Source organism: Ascaphus truei, chromosome 20 (assembly GCF_040206685.1).
Source record: "Ascaphus truei isolate aAscTru1 chromosome 20, aAscTru1.hap1, whole genome shotgun sequence".
Lineage (NCBI taxonomy): Eukaryota > Metazoa > Chordata > Amphibia > Anura > Ascaphidae > Ascaphus > Ascaphus truei.
The window spans coordinates 21806192-21826737 of NC_134502.1; the positions used below are offsets into that span (position 1 = coordinate 21806192).

At 42.8% G+C, this 20546-nt stretch overlaps 7 non-coding genes across 7 annotated transcripts; 4 read left to right on the forward strand and 3 right to left on the reverse strand.

The window, feature by feature from the left end:
• Positions 1–633: 633 nt before the first annotated feature.
• TRNAN-GUU (transfer RNA asparagine (anticodon GUU)) lies at positions 634–707 on the reverse strand. Its single transcript has one exon. It is a non-coding gene; the product is annotated as a tRNA-Asn (tRNA).
• A 692-nt stretch (positions 708–1399) lies between these two features.
• On the forward strand, positions 1400–1540 carry LOC142471507 (U4 spliceosomal RNA). The gene has a single exon (XR_012789467.1). It is a non-coding gene; the product is annotated as a U4 spliceosomal RNA (small nuclear RNA).
• Positions 1541–2711: 1171 nt separating this feature from the next.
• TRNAN-GUU (transfer RNA asparagine (anticodon GUU)) lies at positions 2712–2785 on the reverse strand. The gene has a single exon. It is a non-coding gene; the product is annotated as a tRNA-Asn (tRNA).
• Positions 2786–3477: 692 nt separating this feature from the next.
• LOC142471568 (U4 spliceosomal RNA) lies at positions 3478–3618 on the forward strand. The gene has a single exon (XR_012789527.1). It is a non-coding gene; the product is annotated as a U4 spliceosomal RNA (small nuclear RNA).
• Positions 3619–6452: 2834 nt separating this feature from the next.
• TRNAN-GUU (transfer RNA asparagine (anticodon GUU)) lies at positions 6453–6526 on the reverse strand. Its single transcript has one exon. It is a non-coding gene; the product is annotated as a tRNA-Asn (tRNA).
• A 692-nt stretch (positions 6527–7218) lies between these two features.
• LOC142471506 (U4 spliceosomal RNA) lies at positions 7219–7359 on the forward strand. Its single transcript, XR_012789466.1, has one exon. It is a non-coding gene; the product is annotated as a U4 spliceosomal RNA (small nuclear RNA).
• A 1901-nt stretch (positions 7360–9260) lies between these two features.
• Positions 9261–9401, forward strand: LOC142471487 (U4 spliceosomal RNA). Its single transcript, XR_012789447.1, has one exon. It is a non-coding gene; the product is annotated as a U4 spliceosomal RNA (small nuclear RNA).
• Positions 9402–20546: the final 11145 nt, after the last annotated feature.

A 20546-nucleotide genomic window follows, 5' to 3' on the forward strand; every position in this document is an offset into this window, starting at 1 on the left:
AAGTATGCATTGTCAAATAATTCAAGAATAATTGTTATGGCACAGTCAGGCTTTCAGGTCAAACCAATGAAACACATGCCTAATTATGAAACTAGTGTCATATATAAGGATATGTTAGAGTACTGAGTGTTATCACATGATTGCAGGTATTAACTGTTAACGCATCTTTCTATCTTTAATTTGACATATCTAGCACATGTGAGGCAATCTTAGGTTTGAAATAATTGGACGCTCTCAATGACCACACTCGACCTATTGTCCCAAGATGTTAGCAATCACATCTTGGTTTGCAGATCATCCTGTGCTCTTGATCATCTTCATCTATCACCAAATATTTGTCTTTCCACCACAACAGAAGCAGTATTCATATAGTTCTTGATCTGACATGACGTTTCTCAAGCAACTTCACTTAATAGATAGCAACATTGATGAATAGAAAAAGAAGTCTTTGGTTGCGTGCATGAAACGACAATTAGTCATCAGACATTCTATTTTCAAATATCTTATTAAATGTCTTGAAGGAGATAAGTGGGTATAATATAATCAGAGATGTGAATGTTTTCAGCTTTTTCCATGCTACTTGATCCCATGGGCAGAACAAGTGAAGAAAAGAGATGTGAGGTGGAAAACAGACGTCCCTGGGTGGGCTTGAACCACCAACCTTTCGGTTAACAGCCGAACGCGCTAACCAATTGCGCCACAGAGACCTTGGGCATTTTGTTGAAAATGTTGATAATAATGTTCCAAATTCACTAACATTCACTAACATTCACTAACATTCACTAACATTCACTAACATTCACTAACCATGTTGATGATATATTTCCCTACCAAACCTACAATGAATGAGTCCCTACTATCGGCATGAAGAGTGTGTATATCTCATATGATCTCGTTTGTGTTTAGAGGGGGTTACCCACCCGGTCCTGAAGATTGACATATATAAAAGCAAGTACATGCCATATCCCTGAGCTACTGAAGTTGGTCATTTGATCTGTACGGATTTTATTTTTGAAGTCTAAATGTATGACTTTCACTTTTGACATGAATATCACTGCAATCAAACTTTTCTTTTTCATATGAAATCATCTTTTCGAGTAACTTCCACTATGTTTGAAATAGCAATATTCAACAAAAATGGTTATTTCACAGTCAGGTCACTGGTGAGAGAGGAGATATCATGTATTTGGTCCCAAATACACCTCTGGCTGAAGCGTTTGCATGCAGATACACTGCAGTGGTTGTTTGTGGAACTGCAAGAGAGTCTTTCTAGTTGACAGTTGAATTAGCATATTAACTCCCACAATCCATAGCACTGAACTCATTTCTGCATTATGGCTAGCCACCAGTGTAATGAGGGCTTCATGTGAGCTGGTGGTTACTAAACCAGTAGAAAGTTAACTTTGCGCAGTGGTGGTATCATAGCCAATGAGGTTTATCCGAGGCGTGATTATTGCTAGTTGAAAACTTTTCCCAATACCCCACTGTGATGACTTGCAATATAGTCAGCATTAGCAATTTTTGACAGTCTCACGAGAGACTGATCTTTGAGTCTAAATATAGATTATGCTATTGTTTAGGAAATGATGTCAAGCTGGTAACCTATCCCCTAAAATGCAGAGTAACACTAACAACATCATTAAATGCACTTATGGAGTATGCAGCAAGGAAAGCAATTGGCCTAACATTTGTGGGAGACTGGATGGATGACCGCGTTCCTCCTCCCTTTACAAGTGGACTGCTGCTGCTGGTAAAACCATTGACCTAATGTTTGTTTATATATATATATATATATATGGAAAACAAGAGAACAAATCCTGCTCTCCTACCAATTGGGCCTCAAATATACTCGTGTCATGTTTACATTTGTTTACAAGCCAAGTCTGTGTGACAAAGGAGACATTTGGTTGCATCTTTTGATCAAAACATGATTCAAGCCTGCCCACCTCATCAAGGTCTTGAGCAAGAACCTAAAGCGGAATATATGTCATTTCTTAATGTCCTGTGGACTAAACTCTGTGAGATATGTGAAAATGCCCTGGCATAAAAATGAAAAATATAGGCGGAGCCCCTGGAATAAGTATGCATTGTCAAATAATTCAAGAATAATTGTTATGGCACAGTCAGGCTTTCAGGTCAAACCAATGAAACACATGCCTAATTATGAAACTAGTGTCATATATAAGGATATGTTAGAGTACTGAGTGTTATCACATGATTGCAGGTATTAACTGTTAACGCATCTTTCTATCTTTAATTTGACATATCTAGCACATGTGAGGCAATCTTAGGTTTGAAATAATTGGACGCTCTCAATGACCACACTCGACCTATTGTCCCAAGATGTTAGCAATCACATCTTGGTTTGCAGATCATCCTGTGCTCTTGATCATCTTCATCTATCACCAAATATTTGTCTTTCCACCACAACAGAAGCAGTATTCATATAGTTCTTGATCTGACATGACGTTTCTCAAGCAACTTCACTTAATAGATAGCAACATTGATGAATAGAAAAAGAAGTCTTTGGTTGCGGGCATGAAACGACAATTAGTCATCAGACATTCTATTTTCAAATATCTTATTAAATGTCTTGAAGGAGATAAGTGGGTATAATATAATCAGAGATGTGAATGTTTTCAGCTTTTTCCATGCTACTTGATCCCATGGGCAGAACAAGTGAAGAAAAGAGATGTGAGGTGGAAAACAGACGTCCCTGGGTGGGCTTGAACCACCAACCTTTCGGTTAACAGCCGAACGCGCTAACCAATTGCGCCACAGAGACCTTGGGCATTTTGTTGAAAATGTTGATAATAATGTTCCAAATTCACTAACATTCACTAACATTCACTAACATTCACTAACATTCACTAACATTCACTAACCATGTTGATGATATATTTCCCTACCAAACCTACAATGAATGAGTCCCTACTATCGGCATGAAGAGTGTGTATATCTCATATGATCTCGTTTGTGTTTAGAGGGGGTTACCCACCCGGTCCTGAAGATTGACATATATAAAAGCAAGTACATGCCATATCCCTGAGCTACTGAAGTTGGTCATTTGATCTGTACGGATTTTATTTTTGAAGTCTAAATGTATGACTTTCACTTTTGACATGAATATCACTGCAATCAAACTTTTCTTTTTCATATGAAATCATCTTTTCGAGTAACTTCCACTATGTTTGAAATAGCAATATTCAACAAAAATGGTTATTTCACAGTCAGGTCACTGGTGAGAGAGGAGATATCATGTATTTGGTCCCAAATACACCTCTGGCTGAAGCGTTTGCATGCAGATACACTGCAGTGGTTGTTTGTGGAACTGCAAGAGAGTCTTTCTAGTTGACAGTTGAATTAGCATATTAACTCCCACAATCCATAGCACTGAACTCATTTCTGCATTATGGCTAGCCACCAGTGTAATGAGGGCTTCATGTGAGCTGGTGGTTACTAAACCAGTAGAAAGTTAACTTTGCGCAGTGGCAGTATCATAGCCAATGAGGTTTATCCGAGGCGTGATTATTGCTAGTTGAAAACTTTTCCCAATACCCCGCTGTGATGACTTGCAATATAGTCAGCATTAGCAATTTTTGACAGTCTCACGAGAGACTGATCTTTGAGTCTAAATATAGATTATGCTATTGTTTAGGAAATGATGTCAAGCTGGTAACCTATCCCCTAAAATGCAGAGTAACACTAACAACATCATTAAATGCACTTATGGAGTATGCAGCAAGGAAAGCAATTGGCCTAACATTTGTGGGAGACTGGATGGATGACCGCGTTCCTCCTCCTTTTACAAGTGGACTGCTGCTGCTGGTAAAACCATTGACCTAATGTTTGTTTATATATATGTAGCCCTCTTACCCCCACCCTAAGTGAGATTGGGGTGTGTAGGTGTATCTGACTACTTCTAGTGTGGTGCTATACCTGTTGGCTCACAGGAGGGCTGAGCGTCCGCCATGGGGAACCTGGGGCCATTATACTAGGGGTACTTACTTCCTACGATGCAGCGCCTCCACCTGCGATGGCTCCGACCATAGGGGGAGTGGTTCCTCGCAGGACAATCACAATAATCGATACTCACACAGATATATATATTAACTAAGGACTTTACTCAACATGCAAGAAACAGATCACAGCAATATCAACATCATAACCTGTGTCCCTCTCTAGAGGAGACACTTACTGCGTCGCGCAGGACGCTTCCCAACACTAGGTGATCCCACCCAGTGTCCCGAGAATCCCCACCCAATGTCCCGCACTCTAGTAGAGAACGTGGGTGACTGCGCAGTCACTAATTAATGTGTTAGGCCTGTTGGTGCACATATATATAGTGAATACCTTCCGAGCACTCCGATGCTCGGGTCCGCAACAATCTTCTAAAAGGGTCAGACGTGCGATGCATCCGTCTGATCCTATCCAGGTAATTCTCCAGGAACCCCAACGAGGGTCCCACCGCTTCACGGGAACACAACCGAATCACGGGAACACCAACCGCATCACGGGAACAGCAACCGCCGCTATATCCCTATCTCTTTCTCACTAACCCTAACGTGACAGGAACCCTAACCTAGGGCCTGTCCCTGATGAACCGCAACCTGGGGTGGCTTGGGGAAATCTCCTAGGGCCTGCGGAGTAATAACCTGCCCCACTCCCCTAACTCATCCCAGTCCTGACACTCACTGAACCCTAACACTAACACTAACACTACGCACTGCAAACTTCATAACGCGTACAGCCACTTGCTGCACACTATCACTATGCCTTCTTGTCAGGCCTCACAGCACTGCCAGCCGTGATCCTGACAAGACAGCACACAGACACGCACTAAGGGCAGCGTCCCTATCTGGGCCGTCCCTCAACACTTACCCACTAACCTGGTGGGGAGTTGGGGCCTTACTTGGGATGTGGGGACCTTACTCGATGCAGGAGCTGCACATGCTCTCTGCACCCTTCCTTCCCTCACAGCTCCCCAGCTCCAACTGCCGTTCTCAGCGCGCGAAATGTATCTTATTGCTCCCTCTGGAGATCCTTGGCCCTTATTGGCCACACGGAGGCACCTGATGTGCTTGCCCCTAAGCCTCATGGGAGTTGTAGTCCCGTGGAGGCTGCAAATACATTGGGGCCGCGTGCGCACTTGCCCTGCGCATGCGCGAGTCTTTGGAGGCCACCTCAACCCTTCCTGCACTTTCCCTACACTCGCGCGACTTCTCCCTAGCTCTGGGGCCTTACCTGCGCCTGCGCGATCACTGCGCATGCGCGAGTCTCTCCGCAATGGCGGCGCCCTCCTCGCTAGCTGCCGGGACCGCAGCAACGCGATCACGGCCTTAGCAACGGCCCGATCGCGTCCCCGGCAACCAGCCTGCTCGCGGAGATAGCACGCTACTCCCTGCTTCGGCCCCCACCTTTGGAAGCAGCCGTCGGGTCCGTCGCTGGCTCCGGCGGCACCCGCGACCACGCTGCTCCAAGGGAGGGGGTTCTCTAGGAGCTGCTGGAGACATGGGTTACATATATATATATATATATGGAAAACAAGAAAACAAATCCTGCTCTCCTACCAATTGGGCCTCAAATATACTCGTGTCATGTTTACATTTATTTACAAGCCAAGTCTGTGTGACAAAGGAGACATTTGGTTGCATCTTTTGATCAAAACATGATTCAAGCCTGCCCACCTCATCAAGGTCTTGAGCAAGAACCTAAAGCGGAATATATGTCATTTCTTAATGTCCTGTGGACTAAACTCTGTGAGATATGTGAAAATGCCCTGGCATAAAAATGAAAAATATAGGCGGAGCCCCTGGAATAAGTATGCATTGTCAAATAATTCAAGAATAATTGTTATGGCACAGTCAGGCTTTCAGGTCAAACCAATGAAACACATGCCTAATTATGAAACTAGTGTCATATATAAGGATATGTTAGAGTACTGAGTGTTATCACATGATTGCAGGTATTAACTGTTAACGCATCTTTCTATCTTTAATTTGACATATCTAGCACATGTGAGGCAATCTTAGGTTTGAAATAATTGGACGCTCTCAATGACCACACTCGACCTATTGTCCCAAGATGTTACCAATCACATCTTGGTTTGCAGATCATCCTGTGCTCTTGATCATCTTCATCTATCACCAAATATTTGTCTTTCCACCACAACAGAAGCAGTATTCATATAGTTCTTGATCTGACATGACGTTTCTCAAGCAACTTCACTTAATAGATAGCAACATTGATGAATAGAAAAAGAAGTCTTTGGTTGCGTGAATGATACGACAATTAGTCAGCAGACATTCTATTTTAAAATATCTTAATAAATGTCTTGAAGGAGATAAGTGGGTATAATATAATCAGAGATGTGAATGTTTTCAGCTTTTTCCATGCTACTTGATCCCATGGGCAGAACAAGTGAAGAAAAGAGATGTGAGGTGGAAAACAGACGTCCCTGGGTGGGCTTGAACCACCAACCTTTCGGTTAACAGCCGAACGCGCTAACCAATTGCGCCACAGAGACCTTGGGCATTTTGTTGAAAATGTTGATAATAATGTTCCAAATTCACTAACATTCACTAACATTCACTAACATTCACTAACATTCACTAACATTCACTAACCATGTTGATGATATATTTCCCTACCAAACCTACAATGAATGAGTCCCTACTATCGGCATGAAGAGTGTGTATATCTCATATGATCTCGTTTGTGTTTAGAGGGGGTTACCCACCCGGTCCTGAAGATTGACATATATAAAAGCAAGTACATGCCATATCCCTGAGCCACTGAAGTTGGTCATTTAATCTGTACGGATTTTATTTTTGAAGTCTAAATGTATGACTTTCACATTTGACATGAATATCGCTGCGAGAAAACATTTCTTTTTCATATGAAATCATCTTTTTGAGTAACTTCCACTATGTTTGAAATAGCAATATTCAACAAAAATGGTTATTTCACAGTCAGGTCACTGGTGAGAGAGGAGATATCATTTATTTGGTCCCAAATACACCTCTGGCTGAAGCGTTTGCATGCAGATACACTGCAGTGGTTGTTTGTGGAACTGCAAGAGAGTCTTTCTAGTTGACAGTTGAATTAGCATATTAACTCCCACAATCCATAGCACTGAACTCATTTCTGCATTATGGCTAGCCACCAGTGTAATGAGGGCTTCATGTGAGCTGGTGGTTCCTAAACCAGTAGAAAGTTAACTTTGCGCAGTGGCAGTATCTTAGCCAATGAGGTTTATCCGAGGTGTGATTATTGCTAGTTGAAAACTTTTCCCAATACCCCGCTGTGATGACTTGCAATATAGTCAGCATTAGCAATTTTTGACAGTCTCACGAGAGACTGATCTTTGAGTCTAAATATAGATTATGCTATTGTTTAGGAAATGATGTCAAGCTGGTAACCTATCCCCTAAAATGCAGAGTAACACTAACAACATCATTAAATGCACTTATGGAGTATGCAGCAAGGAAAGCAATTGGCCTAACATTTGTGGGAGACTGGATGGATGACCGCGTTCCTCCTCCCTTTACAAGTGGACTGCTGCTGCTGGTAAAACCATTGACCTAATGTTTGTTTATATATATATGGAAAACAAGAAAACAAATCCTGCTCTCCTACCAATTGGGCCTCAAATATACTCGTGTCATGTTTACATTTATTTACAAGCCAAGTCTGTGTGACAAAGGAGACATTTGGTTGCATCTTTTGATCAAAACATGATTCAAGCCTGCCCACCTCATCAAGGTCTTGAGCAAGAACCTAAAGCGGAATATATGTCATTTCTTAATGTCCTGTGGACTAAACTATGTGAGATATGTGAAAATGCCCTGGCATAAAAATGAAAAATATAGGCGGAGCCCCTGGAATAAGTATGCATTGTCAAATAATTCAAGAATAATTGTTATGGCACAGTCAGGCTTTCAGGTCAAACCAATGAAACACATGCCTAATTATGAAACTAGTGTCATATATAAGGATATGTTAGAGTACTGAGTGTTATCACATGATTGCAGGTATTAACTGTTAACGCATCTTTCTATCTTTAATTTGACATATCTAGCACATGTGAGGCAATCTTAGGTTTGAAATAATTGGACGCTCTCAATGACCACACTCGACCTATTGTCCCAAGATGTTAGCAATCACATCTTGGTTTGCAGATTATCCTGTGCTCTTGATCATCTTCATCTATCACCAAATATTTGTCTTTCCACCACAACAGAAGCAGTATTCATATAGTTCTTGATCTGACATGACGTTTCTCAAGCAACTTCACTTAATAGATAGCAACATTGATGAATAGAAAAAGAAGTCTTTGGTTGCGTGAATGATACGACAATTAGTCAGCAGACATTCTATTTTAAAATATCTTAATAAATGTCTTGAAGGAGATAAGTGGGTACAATATAATCAGGGATGTGAATGTTTTCGGGATTTTCCAGGCTACTTGATTCCATGGGCAGAACAAGTGAAGAAAAGAGATGTCAGGTGGAACCACCAACCTTTCGGTTAACAGCCGAACGCGCTAACCAATTGCGCCACAGAGACCTTAGGCATTTTGTTGAAAGTGGTGATAATAATGTTCCCAATTCACTAACATTCACTAACATTCACTAACATTCACTAACATTCACTAACATTCACTAACCATGTTGATGATATATTTCCCTACCAAACCTACAATGAATGAGTCCCTACTATCGGTATGAAGAGTGTGTATATCTCATATGATCTCGTTTGTGTTTAGAGGTGGTTACCCACCCGGTCCTGAAGATTGACATATATAAAAGCAAGTACATGCCATATCCCTGAGCCACTGAAGTTGGTCATTTTATGTATACGGATTTTATTTTTGAAGTCTAAATGTATGACTTTCACATTTGACATGAATATCGCTGCGAGAAAACATTTCTTTTTCATATGAAATCATCTTTTTGAGTAACTTCCACTATGTTTGAAATAGCAATATTCAACAAAAATGGTTATTTCACAGTCAGGTCACTGGTGAGAGAGGAGATATCATTTATTTGGTCCCAAATACACCTCTGGCTGAAGCGTTTGCATGCAGATACACTGCAGTGGTTGTTTGTGGAACTGCAAGAGAGTCTTTCTAGTTGACAGTTGAATTAGCATATTAACTCCCACAATCCATAGCACTGAACTCATTTCTGCATTATGGCTAGCCACCAGTGTAATGAGGGCTTCATGTGAGCTGGTGGTTCCTAAACCAGTAGAAAGTTAACTTTGCGCAGTGGCAGTATCATAGCCAATGAGGTTTATCCGAGGCGTGATTATTGCTAGTTGAAAACTTTTCCCAATACCCTGCTGTGATGACTTGCAATATAGTCAGCATTAGCAATTTTTGACAGTCTCACGAGAGACTGATCTTTGAGTCTAAATATAGATTATGCCATTGTTTAGGAAATGATGTCAAGCTGGAACCAAGTAAGCTGATAACCTACCCCCTAAAATGCAAAGTAACACCTTGGCACCCGCCCGTCTGCCCCACCTCCTTGCCACTGGCCCATCTGCGCACACCCAAACGTGCTAACCAATTGCGCCACAGAGACCTTGGGCATTTTGTTGAAAGTGGTGATAATAATGTTCCCAATTCACTAACATTCACTAACATTCACTAACCATGTTGATGATATATTTCCCTACCAAACCTACAATGAATGAGTCCCTACTATCGGCATGACGAGTGTGTATATCTCATATGATCTCGTTTGTGTTTAGAGGGGGTTACCCACCCGGTCCTGAAGATTGACATATATAAAGCAAGTATATGCCATATCCCTGAGCTACTGACGATGTTAATTTGATCTCTACAGGATTTAATTTTTAAGTCTAAATGTATGACTTCTACAATTGACATGAATATCACTGCAATAAACCCAATACTTCGTATTACCCAAAGAATAAACTACAAGGCAACTTTTCTCGGTTTTCCCACTATGTTATCCATAGTTTTAGCACTGTTAATGGGACTGCAGCATTTGTGAATTTTACTGCATTAAAAAGATCGACTATTTAATTCCTTGTTCAGAATTTAATCTATTTTTAGTATTATTTTAAAATCAATTTCTGTGAGTTTAATAAACAAACAGTACCATCATGTGGCCTTTTTGTGAATAGCAGGTGTTTGTCGGTTACATGCATCTACACACGTTTTTACTTCCTTTGCCTGGCTCTCTGCTTATTTCTCATTAGGACGGTTATCAAAAAAAACCACATGTTTTTTAGAAAATGTGTATATTCTGCAGCTGACTTTTTAGTAGCAATTTAACCCAAACGCTGATGTCATTTCATGCGCAGTAATTTCCAAGGCTCCATTGTGTGGTGAGCTGGTTGTGATGGTAGGGCAGTGTGGCTATCATATTACAGGTTTAGCCCTGCCTGTGCCCCTACCAGTCCAGATGGATACTCAGGGGTTAATGTTGGTATCCATCTTATTACTATGGTTAATGGTATGTTGAAACGTTTATTCAGTAGCTGAAATGTGATGCAGTATTTCTCTGTCTCCTTTCTCTTTGAGGCTGGCAATTCACTCAGCCGGCCTGCACCCAAAGAAATCTGGGTCTGCTCTTCAAATATGGGAGGTGAAGTGCTTCAGACATTGTTAGGAGTGGGGAGGGGTGCTGACTCAGGTCTGAGGACAATGCCTCTAAGAGCAGAGCCTTTAGTCAGCACAGACTCTGAGGCGCCTATCTCTGCCAGAGATATCTGGGCTGGCTCTGGGAACTATTGCTGGGTATAAACCTCTTTGGCATGATTCCCATTGGCCAGTTCGAATTTTCCACTCCTCTTAAGCCCACCCGATAGGTTGTCTAAGAAACAACAGTCTCCGCCCACGGCACTGATTTGATCCATCACAGGCAAGCCCTCACTCAGTGATTGGTTGGCGTGTAGTATCAGCGCTGTGGTTGGTCAGTATCTCTTCTTCCATGCTTTTCTATGGAGATGCTGAAACTATGTAAATAACTGCCTATTCTGGTCCTTACGTAGCAGGTGCATCTCAGAGGTTTGTGCCAGAGATAGAGAAAATGAGGCTCGGTCCGATAGATGAGCCGGACATTCCAAGTTCTATCTTGCGGATAGCATCCCTAATGGTATCCAGGTAACAGGACCCTGTAAAGAGTGGAACCTGGCCTGAGTAAGCCTATTCTAGAGACGCCCAGAACTTAGCTAGCTAGGATTCCCCCTGTAACACCTGTTTAGGATGAGTTGTGAAGTAGCTGTGTATTTTATTGTACCTGTGGACTCGGGTCAAAATAAAATGCTTTATTTAACTTCTTCGTTCTGTTTAATGTATGTGATCCTGGTGTAAATCTTCCTGGTCTTCCAAAACAGGCACTGTTTTGGTGGCAGAAGTGGGATTGCTAGACTCAGTGCTGAAATTCATGCAGGGATTTCAGCTCTGAGTCGGGCTTGATTTTGGGACTGCAGAACAAGGGGCTGCAGGTACTCCATACTTGGCTGCGGTTCACCTCACCTCACCCCACCCTCAAACCAGCCAATCGGAACAGTGCCAACAGGGCGCATCCCCAGCAATTGTTCTCCTGGCTGGCCAGATATCTCCCGCAGAGATAGGCACCTCAGTATCTGAGGCAGAAAAAGGCTCCACTCTTCGAATCAACATCTCCCAGACATGAAGGCCACCCATCCTCACTCACTCTATACCGTCACAGTGAGAAAGAGCAGAGGGAACAGTGACAGAGAAGAACCACTGTCATATGTGGGTCTCAGTTAACCTCTTAAGTCCCTCTTGTCTGAATGGGGTTTCTATATTCAGAGGATGAAATGTCCCTGACGATTGCGTGTCCTCTCAGTCCCCCTACTCTCCCTCTGTAGCGCCCCTCACTCTGTGCCCATCACACTCTTTCAGTTTCCAATAATTTTGTCAATTTTTAGCTTATCCAAGCAAATGACAGATTTTGTTTTTCTTTACGCTAGGGCTCAGCCCATGCGTGCTTCCTATGTCAATTCTGTGTTTTTTCTTTCTCCACATTCTCTCCCTCTCCTCCCTCCTTCTATCCCTCTTATCATCTGAGGTCTGACTCCGAAAGACTGTTCACGGTCCCAAGGTTCCGCAAAGTGTCCGGCCCCTCCTCATTCTCTTACCGTGCACCCCAAAACTGGAACAGTCTACAGGAGACTCTCACAGCCGCCACCAGTCTAAGTTCTTTCAAAACTAAAGCTGTCTCACATTTTCATCTGGTTTGTAACTGTTACATACGCCTATAATATATATTATCTGTAACTGTGCATGCTATCTCTTGTATATAATGTATACCCCTGTTCACTTAATCTAACTATGTATTGTAACCATGTATTATTTGTCTTAACTCTGTGCCCAGGACATACTTGAAAACGAGAGGCAACTCTCAATGTATTACTTCCTGGTAAAACATTTTATAAATAAAATAAATAAATAAATCTCTTCCCACTTCTCTTTCTTCCCCCACTCCTCTCTCTCTTCTCTCTCTCTCTCTCTCTCTCTCTCTCTCTCTTCGCAGCATCTTTCATGTAATAACCTTAATGATGTCATAAATGTTTTCCGCCTCTCTCTCCTTCTCCAACATTTCTGCTTTCTCCTCACGTGTCAACTGACTGCCTCTCTTTCTTTCTTCGTCTGCTTTCTGTCTAAACCAGTGTTTTTCAACCAGGGTTTTCTATGAACCTTTGGGTTCCCTCGGGCATCCCTAAAGGGTTCCATGCAATTTTCAGGTAATTTAAAAATTGTACCAAATACAGAAGAATTTACAATGCATCTGATCTCAGACTCGCTGTAACAGGGTTGGGGCTCCTCAGAATTTCACATGAGGTTCTTAAACCAAACCAAGGTTGGGAACCACTGGTCTAAACATTATAGCTATCTGACTGTCCTTATCTGCCACCAGGCTATGTGCATTATAGTGTATCTATCTCTAACTCAATGTCTTGTATAGCACAGATACAGAACCAACCCTGCTCTTTTGCGTTTTTTGAAAAACTCCAAAGGTGGAGCAAAGAATCACGTCACTGAGCTCATATCATGGAGGGGTGGACAGAACCTTTTTATAATATAGTTAGATTACGGTTATGCTTAACAATACAATGATAGGTTATCGTTACAGATACTCCATATGTGGGTGCATAAATACTGTTGTAATCGCCTGGTTTCAATACGTCTGCATCAGACTTTAATGGTGACCATAAAAATGTAGAAGTTTGAATAACTTTTTTTTTAATTATTCAGCGCTCAGGGGGAAAAAAAATTAATCCTATCGTTTGAATTTCAAGGGCACAAGCTTCCTTATTCCATCTAAAAAAAAAAAAATAACTTTGATTCTGATCTGATATTCTCAGCGTTCCTCCGATGTTATTTACAATGCAAATAAGGGAAGGATCAGCCAGCTGTCAATTGCTGTTAACACCAGTGATCCAGGGTTATGATGAGAGAGAAAAAAAATCTACATGTTAAGCAGCCAGCAGGACGGGGGGATGGGAAATCCTAAAGCCCTTGAAAATAAACTTAACGTACAGAATTAAATAGAGTATTAAATAGAGTATTGCCAAGAGCTCAATAGATACTGGATATGCATAATATCTCTATCCTAGTTTATCTAGCAATCCTTATCTATCTATCTATCTATCTATCTATCTATCTATCTATCTATCTATCTGTCTGTCTGTCTGTCTGTCTGTCTGTCTGTCTGTCTGTCTGTCTGTCTGTCTGTCTGTCTGTCTGTCTGTCTGTCTGTCTGTCTGTCTGTCTGTCTGTCTATCTATCTATCTATCTATCTATCTATCTCTATGTCTGTCTGTCTGTCTGTCTGTCTGTCTGTCTGTCTGTCTGTCTGTCTGTCTGACTGTCTGTATATAAATAACATACATAATAATAATAATAATAATACATTCATATATTTATGTACACATATGTGTGTGTACATCTATTTATACTGTATTCTCTCTCTCTCTCTCTCTCTCTCTCTCTCTCTCTCTCTCTCTCTCTCTCTCTCTCTCTCTCTCTCTCTCTCTCTCTCTCTCTCTCTCTCTCTCTCTCTCTCTCTCTCTCTCCTTCCCCCTCTGGAACTGACAGCAGTGTATACAGAAAATGGCCATGGCAGGACAGTGTGGTCATATGAGGTTAGGATACTGTTAATGCCACTGCCCACACTATACCTGCTTTGTGCATACAAGTCTTTGGCTCATGAGCATTCCATTCCGTGACTGGTTTACAAAGTACACTGACACTGCCTGATCTGCGTCCGCTCAGTGAAAACCAAATCCTGGCAACGATCCCATATGGCAGCCAGCCTAAAAAAAATCTCCTCTGTATGGTGGATCTGTTTTTAACAGTTCAGTAGCCATGGTAGCTACCAAACTATTCCATTGCTTGCTCATGTGCCCATCCGGGGTTAAAGACATAAGGAACTTTGCCCCATTGGAAGTCCAAAGTACAGCTCAACCCCGTTATAACGCGATCTGTTACAACGCGGATCCGCTTATAACGCGATGCAAGCGTGGCTCCCATTTTTCGTATTTATGAATACTTTATAACACGATTATTGGTGTCTTAAATACTATATTGTACAATGCATACAATTGTATATTATTTCTAACGCGATCTGCTTATAACGCAATGTGATTCTTTGGACCCCAAGCACAGCATTATAAGGGGGTTGAGCTGTATCTTCTATTTATTTAGAAAAAAAACAATATAGAAAAGATATTCCTGGCAGGTCACTCATTGATATACCATTTATTAACATTAAACAATCATATTTTAAAAATACCCACATATGGCAAAGTTATCAATACAAGATCACAACATTATTATAAAAACCCATAGTTTTGGCTAAATAAATGTAAGTAAACCTGACTAAGGTTTACAAACTATACATCCTATACTTTTGGGGTAATATCCCAGTATAAAGTGCCAGTACAGAGAAAATCCACATATATAATAATCTAATGGTTTGCAAACCAGGAAAAGGGAACGTGCGCTCCCTTTAAATCTCCCTGACCTATTCCCTAGGAATTAAAGCAGAGAAAGCCCTTGTAGCATATTGTATCTGCATATGAGCCCTTAATCCCATCGTACACATGCAGAGAAAAATGGATTATGCCACAAGGGCACAAAGCACAGAGAGGTAACATCTACCAGGTCATATACTCAAGATTCAGGTAAAAGTCAGGTTAAAGCCAATACTTAGCGGGGATCGGGTAAAGTGGAGGAGTACCGACATCGAGATCGGTCTACGTCAGTCAAAAGCAACACTCCGCAATCATTTGAGAATGTATTCAGCAAGTGTCTCAGTCTGAAACAAGGAGAGACATATTCATTGGTGTTTGTAGGTGACTGTAACGGTCGTGCTCGTCACAAACCGGGACCGGACAGCGGGGCTGAGGTGGGGATGTACATACACTGACCTTAAACCACGGAGTCAGGTCCAGAGTGCGTATTCCGTGGTCAAACGTAGCCGGGTCAGGATGGGAGAAGGCAGGGTAATCCGTAGACAAGCCGGGGGTCAGGGTTGGAGAAGGGCAGGGTTAACGTTATCCAGGCTGGGGTCAAGGCAGACGGCACGAGAGCGATGGTCATGGATACAGGCAGGGCTCGGCAACAGGAAGGCAGGCGCGTCGCGCTTCAGCGTAGAAGCTGCAGCGTAGGAATGGCCTCTGCGAGAAGAACGGGAGTAGGCCATGATGAAGACCTCTGCAAGGGGGATATGCAGACAGGCCTCAGGAACAACGATGCAGGCCTCTACACAAGGAAATGCAGACAGGCCTCAGGTATAATGAAGCAGGCCTCTGCACAAGGAATATGGAGACAGGCAACAGTTATAATAAAGCAGGCCTCTGCAAGGAGAATATGCAAACGGGCCACAGGAACTAAGAAGCAAGTGCTGGGATCTCCAGCGCTTCAGCACGGGAAACAGGAATGGCTAAGGCAAGGGTGCTTGTATCAAACACAGCTACATCCAAGAAGAACTTGGTTTATGCTCAGCAACTTCCTGGGGGGAAGGGTTGACTCTAAATAGTATAGCTAGCGAATAAGGACAGGGCTGCACAGGAGGCAGGCAGAATGCAGTGATTGCAAGTGCAGGTGATACTGATTACAGTAGGTGAACTTATACAGTTCAAGGAGAAGTTTGTCTGAAAGCTCCACAGCTCTGTAAGGGTGAGTTCTAGCCAAACCCAGGAGCGGATTCCTTACAGTGACTAATAGTGACCTCGGCCGTTTCTTAGTGAATGCTGAAGACAGAGTCTGTGGACGGTATCCCGGGACAAAACTGCAATCGCTCAACGTGTGGACAACAAACACGCATTTCGCACGTGCGTACTTCTTCCCGGGTAAGGAATAGGTCACACGTTTTATTATCCTCGAGGGAGAAGTCTATATTTAAAAGCCAGAAAAAAAAAGACATAAAGATATAGTTTAATATATTAAAAACAGCAACTATTTATATTCAATCACAAAAAAGGGCCAGAGATGGTCAAACAACACAGGTCCAGTATGCAACATTAACTAGACTTGCCATTAATCTGGCAAACATTTGAAATGAATACAACAAGCAACAGAGAAGCTCAAATGCTACATCCAATATGACAAAAATACACAGTCAAATACTTATATATTCTCTTGAAAAAGGGTCATTTAGTTTAACTCTTTGGCCAAAGCGTTGTAAGCCTGTGAGCCACAACAAGGCATGACCCAGTTCGCAGGTCCTAACACTACCAGATAAAATACTAATATACCTCTATTAGGATTAAAATTCTCATTTACCTCTATTAGGAGGGAGAAAGACCAACATTGGATCTATATCCAGTAGAATGAAAAGGAACCTGCTGACTTGGGAAGTGGGGAGGGGCGGGCTTAAACCTGGGAAGGAAGAACCACTAACCTCCAACAGCTGAGACTAGCTGAAAATAAGTTACGACCCAGGGGTTCCCAAAAAGAGCTTGCCGGGGTTCTGTGTGTTGTTTGTAAACTTTGAAATGAGTTAGCAACACATTTCGGTTCTGGAGAGGGGACTGACATTCTCGCTCACTCCGAGTTTTGACGAGTGCGAGTGGATGAAGGAGGTCCACCTCTGCGCCAGAAAGTTATTACTTCAAAAGTTTTTGGGGCAGAAATAAGAGAACTATAGAAATGACCTCCTCAAGTCTTACTGTTATTGTCCGGCACGTAGGTTCCGGGCGCTGATTGGTCGGTAGCCCCTGTGATGAAATAGAAAAGCAGGCACTGCCCCGGTTGGCTATTCTCGTCAGTGTTATTGCTGGTAACCCTAGGGTTGTAGTTGAGCATCTGGGTTGTGCCCCTGTGTTTCAATGTACCTTGTATGATGCAATATAGTGTAAAGCAGTATGCTTGATTCCAATGTATACTGAAAGTACTGTAATGCATATGTTTTTTTTTACAGTCTGTGAAAGCCATTAGTACTGCTTTATCCTAAAGTAATTCTATGTACAGTACTGTGAGGTATCTTAAACTATGTAAAAAAGTGATGTACAGCTCTTTTCAAGAGTATGGACCTGCAGGGGTTAACTTCCTCTTTTAAATGGCGTTGAAATCACATCAGAGTTCATTACATCAGTGTTAGGCATTGTAGACCTGGACACTGTGATGGGATTAGGCCCATTGTTGAGGAGCCTGGGAGAGGTCAACCATCTACTGATGAGACTTGCTCTGCAAGAGAGCTGTAAGCCCTGGGCTGTATCAGGTATTGTAGGCCTGGGGAAGTGGAAATCCATATTTGGGGATTGTCCTGGCCCATCTTCAACCCCGGTAATCTTATCAACCGGGTCTGGGGCCGTGTGCAGAGACCAGGACTATTGCTCCTACCCAGACCGGCTGGCATGACCCTTATAGGGACAGAGGTATAACTACTCCTTCTCTCCAGCCTCAAGAGAGTTACTATGGACCTGATAGACTTTGTGAAGGCTGTGTGCTGACCGGGGACAGACAGTGCCCCTGTAAAGAAAGAGCTGATCGGGAGCCAACACGCAAGGCCAGCCTTAGGCCTGGGATATAGTAGACGCGCGCACGGCTTCGCAAGACACTGTAGCTTGAGCGATCCGTGGCCTGTAGGATTTCATGATGGGGAAGCATGGCGGAGGTGGGGCCGTGACATCACGTGAGCGGTTCGCCCTCATTGGCTGAAACGCACACGTGACCTGGCCGTCACTCGACCAAATCAAAATATTTTTGCCGGCGGAATAATCTGCCACTCCGTTGCGCTTCCTCGCCCGCACGGTCGCGCGCACTATGGCCGGCTCCATAGATCCCCTGTATTTTGTTCGTGCACGCAGTCGTGCGGAGTATGGACGCGGCCGTAGACTTTGCAGTACCCTAAGGCAGCATGCTGGTAGTGGGATCCCCTCCTGTAAAAAATAAAAAAAATAAAAGAGGGCTTACCTTGATGAGCAACTCTTCTCCGGAAGCGTCGCGGCGTCATGTTGCTTTGGCAACGTGACGTCATATGACGCCATGACAATGCGACGCTGTAGGAAGCAGCGTCCTGCGGAGACAGTCAGAGCACACGCACACACATGAACACGAACACCCCTCCCCCCACCTACCTCTAACATTTTAAGTAATAACATTCTGGCGAAGAGATGAACATCCTTCACCCACTCGTACTCGTCAAAACTCGGAGCGGGCGAGAATGTCAGTCCCCTCTCCGGGACCGAAATGTGTTGTTCACTTATTTCAAAGTTTGCCAGGTTAATGATTCGCATAGTAGACCTGTGTTGTTCGACCATCTCGGCCCCCTTTTTTGTGATTGAATATAATTAGCTACTATTTAAAATCTATTAAACTATATTTTTTGTCTTTTTTTTATGACTTTTAAATATAGACTCCTCCCTTGAGGACAATAAAGAGCACATTCTTATGTGACCTATTCTTTACCCTTGGAAGGTAGCATGCAAGGGACATGGCGGGACTGCACTTTTGTCCCGGGATACCATCCTCAGACCCTGTCTTCAGCATTCACTAAGAAACAGCAGAGGTCACCTACAAACACCAATGAATATGATGTCTCTCCTTGTATCAGGCTGAGACACTTGCTGAATACATTCTCAAATTACTCCTCCACTTTACCCGATCCCCTGTATTGGCTTTACCCTGACTTTTGCCTGAATCTTGAGTCTATGACCTGGTAGATTTTATCCCTCTGTGCCTTGTGTCCTTGTGGCATTATTTATCTTTCTCTGCATGTGTACGGTGGGATTAAGGGCTAATATGCAGATACAATATGCTACAAGGGCTTTCTCTGCTTTAATACCAAGGGAATAGGTCAGGGAGATTTAAAGGGAACGCATGTTCCATTTTCCTGGTTTGCAAACCCTTAGATTATTATATATGTGGATTTTCTCTATACTGGCACTTTATTTCCCTTTAGCACTTTGCACTGGGATATTACCCCAGATGTATAGGATGTATAGTTTGTGAACCTTAGTCAGGTTTATTTACATGTATTAAGCCAATACTATGGATTTTTAAATAATGCCGAGACCTTGTATTGGTAACTTTGCCATATGTGGGTATTTGTTATTTTTTCATATGATTGCTTAATGTTATTAAATGGTATATCCAGTGGTGGGATTAAAAAATGTTAGCAACCGGTTCTCTCTCACCTTTCAAAGTGAAAAGTAACCATCATCAGCTTTTCCCTCTCATTATCATAACTTCTCCCCCTCATCAGATCTCGCCCTGATCCGACTCATCATCATCACATCTCCCCCAGTTCCCCTCATCATCATCACATCTCCCCCAGTTCCCCTCATCATCATCAGATCTCCCCCAGTTCCCCTCATCATTCTACCCAGTCCCCCTTATCATCCTCATATCTCCCCCAATCCCCCTCAGCATCCTTAGATCTACCCCTCACATCTCCCCCAGATCTCCCCCTCACATCTCCCCCTTACCTGTGTGGGCGGGCGGCGGCATCTCTCAGCATGCTCCCCTTGCAAATCTTCTCAATATGGCTGCGCAGTGTCACATGGTGCCACATTGCCGTGACAATGCGATACCACCTAAAGTCACGATGTCACGTAGCGTCCCGTTGCCATTAGCAACGTGGCGCCATTTGACGCTGCGTGGCCATATTGAGAAGATATGCAGGGAGATGCTGATAGACGCCGCCCGCCGCGTGAGAGAATTAAGCACCGGTTCGGCGAACTTGTGAAATTTTAGTAACTGGTTCGCACGAACCGGTGCGAACCGGTAGAATCCCACTACTGGGTATATCAATGAGAGCACTGCCAAGAATATCTTTAATATATTGTTTTTTCTTTATCCAACTTTTCCATCATCTACCACTGTATTTTACTGAATAGCATCTTATATTAGTAACTTTAAGCTGCTCACTGGACTTTTTTTTTGTTCATTTAAGTATTTTATTTATTTACACACAGACCCGCCACTAGCATGTTTAGGGCCAGGGACACGAGTCTCACCTAGGATCCCAAAGTAAATGAGTTAGGGGTAGAGGGTCTTGCTGACTGTGAATGGGATCCAGGGACCAGCAAAA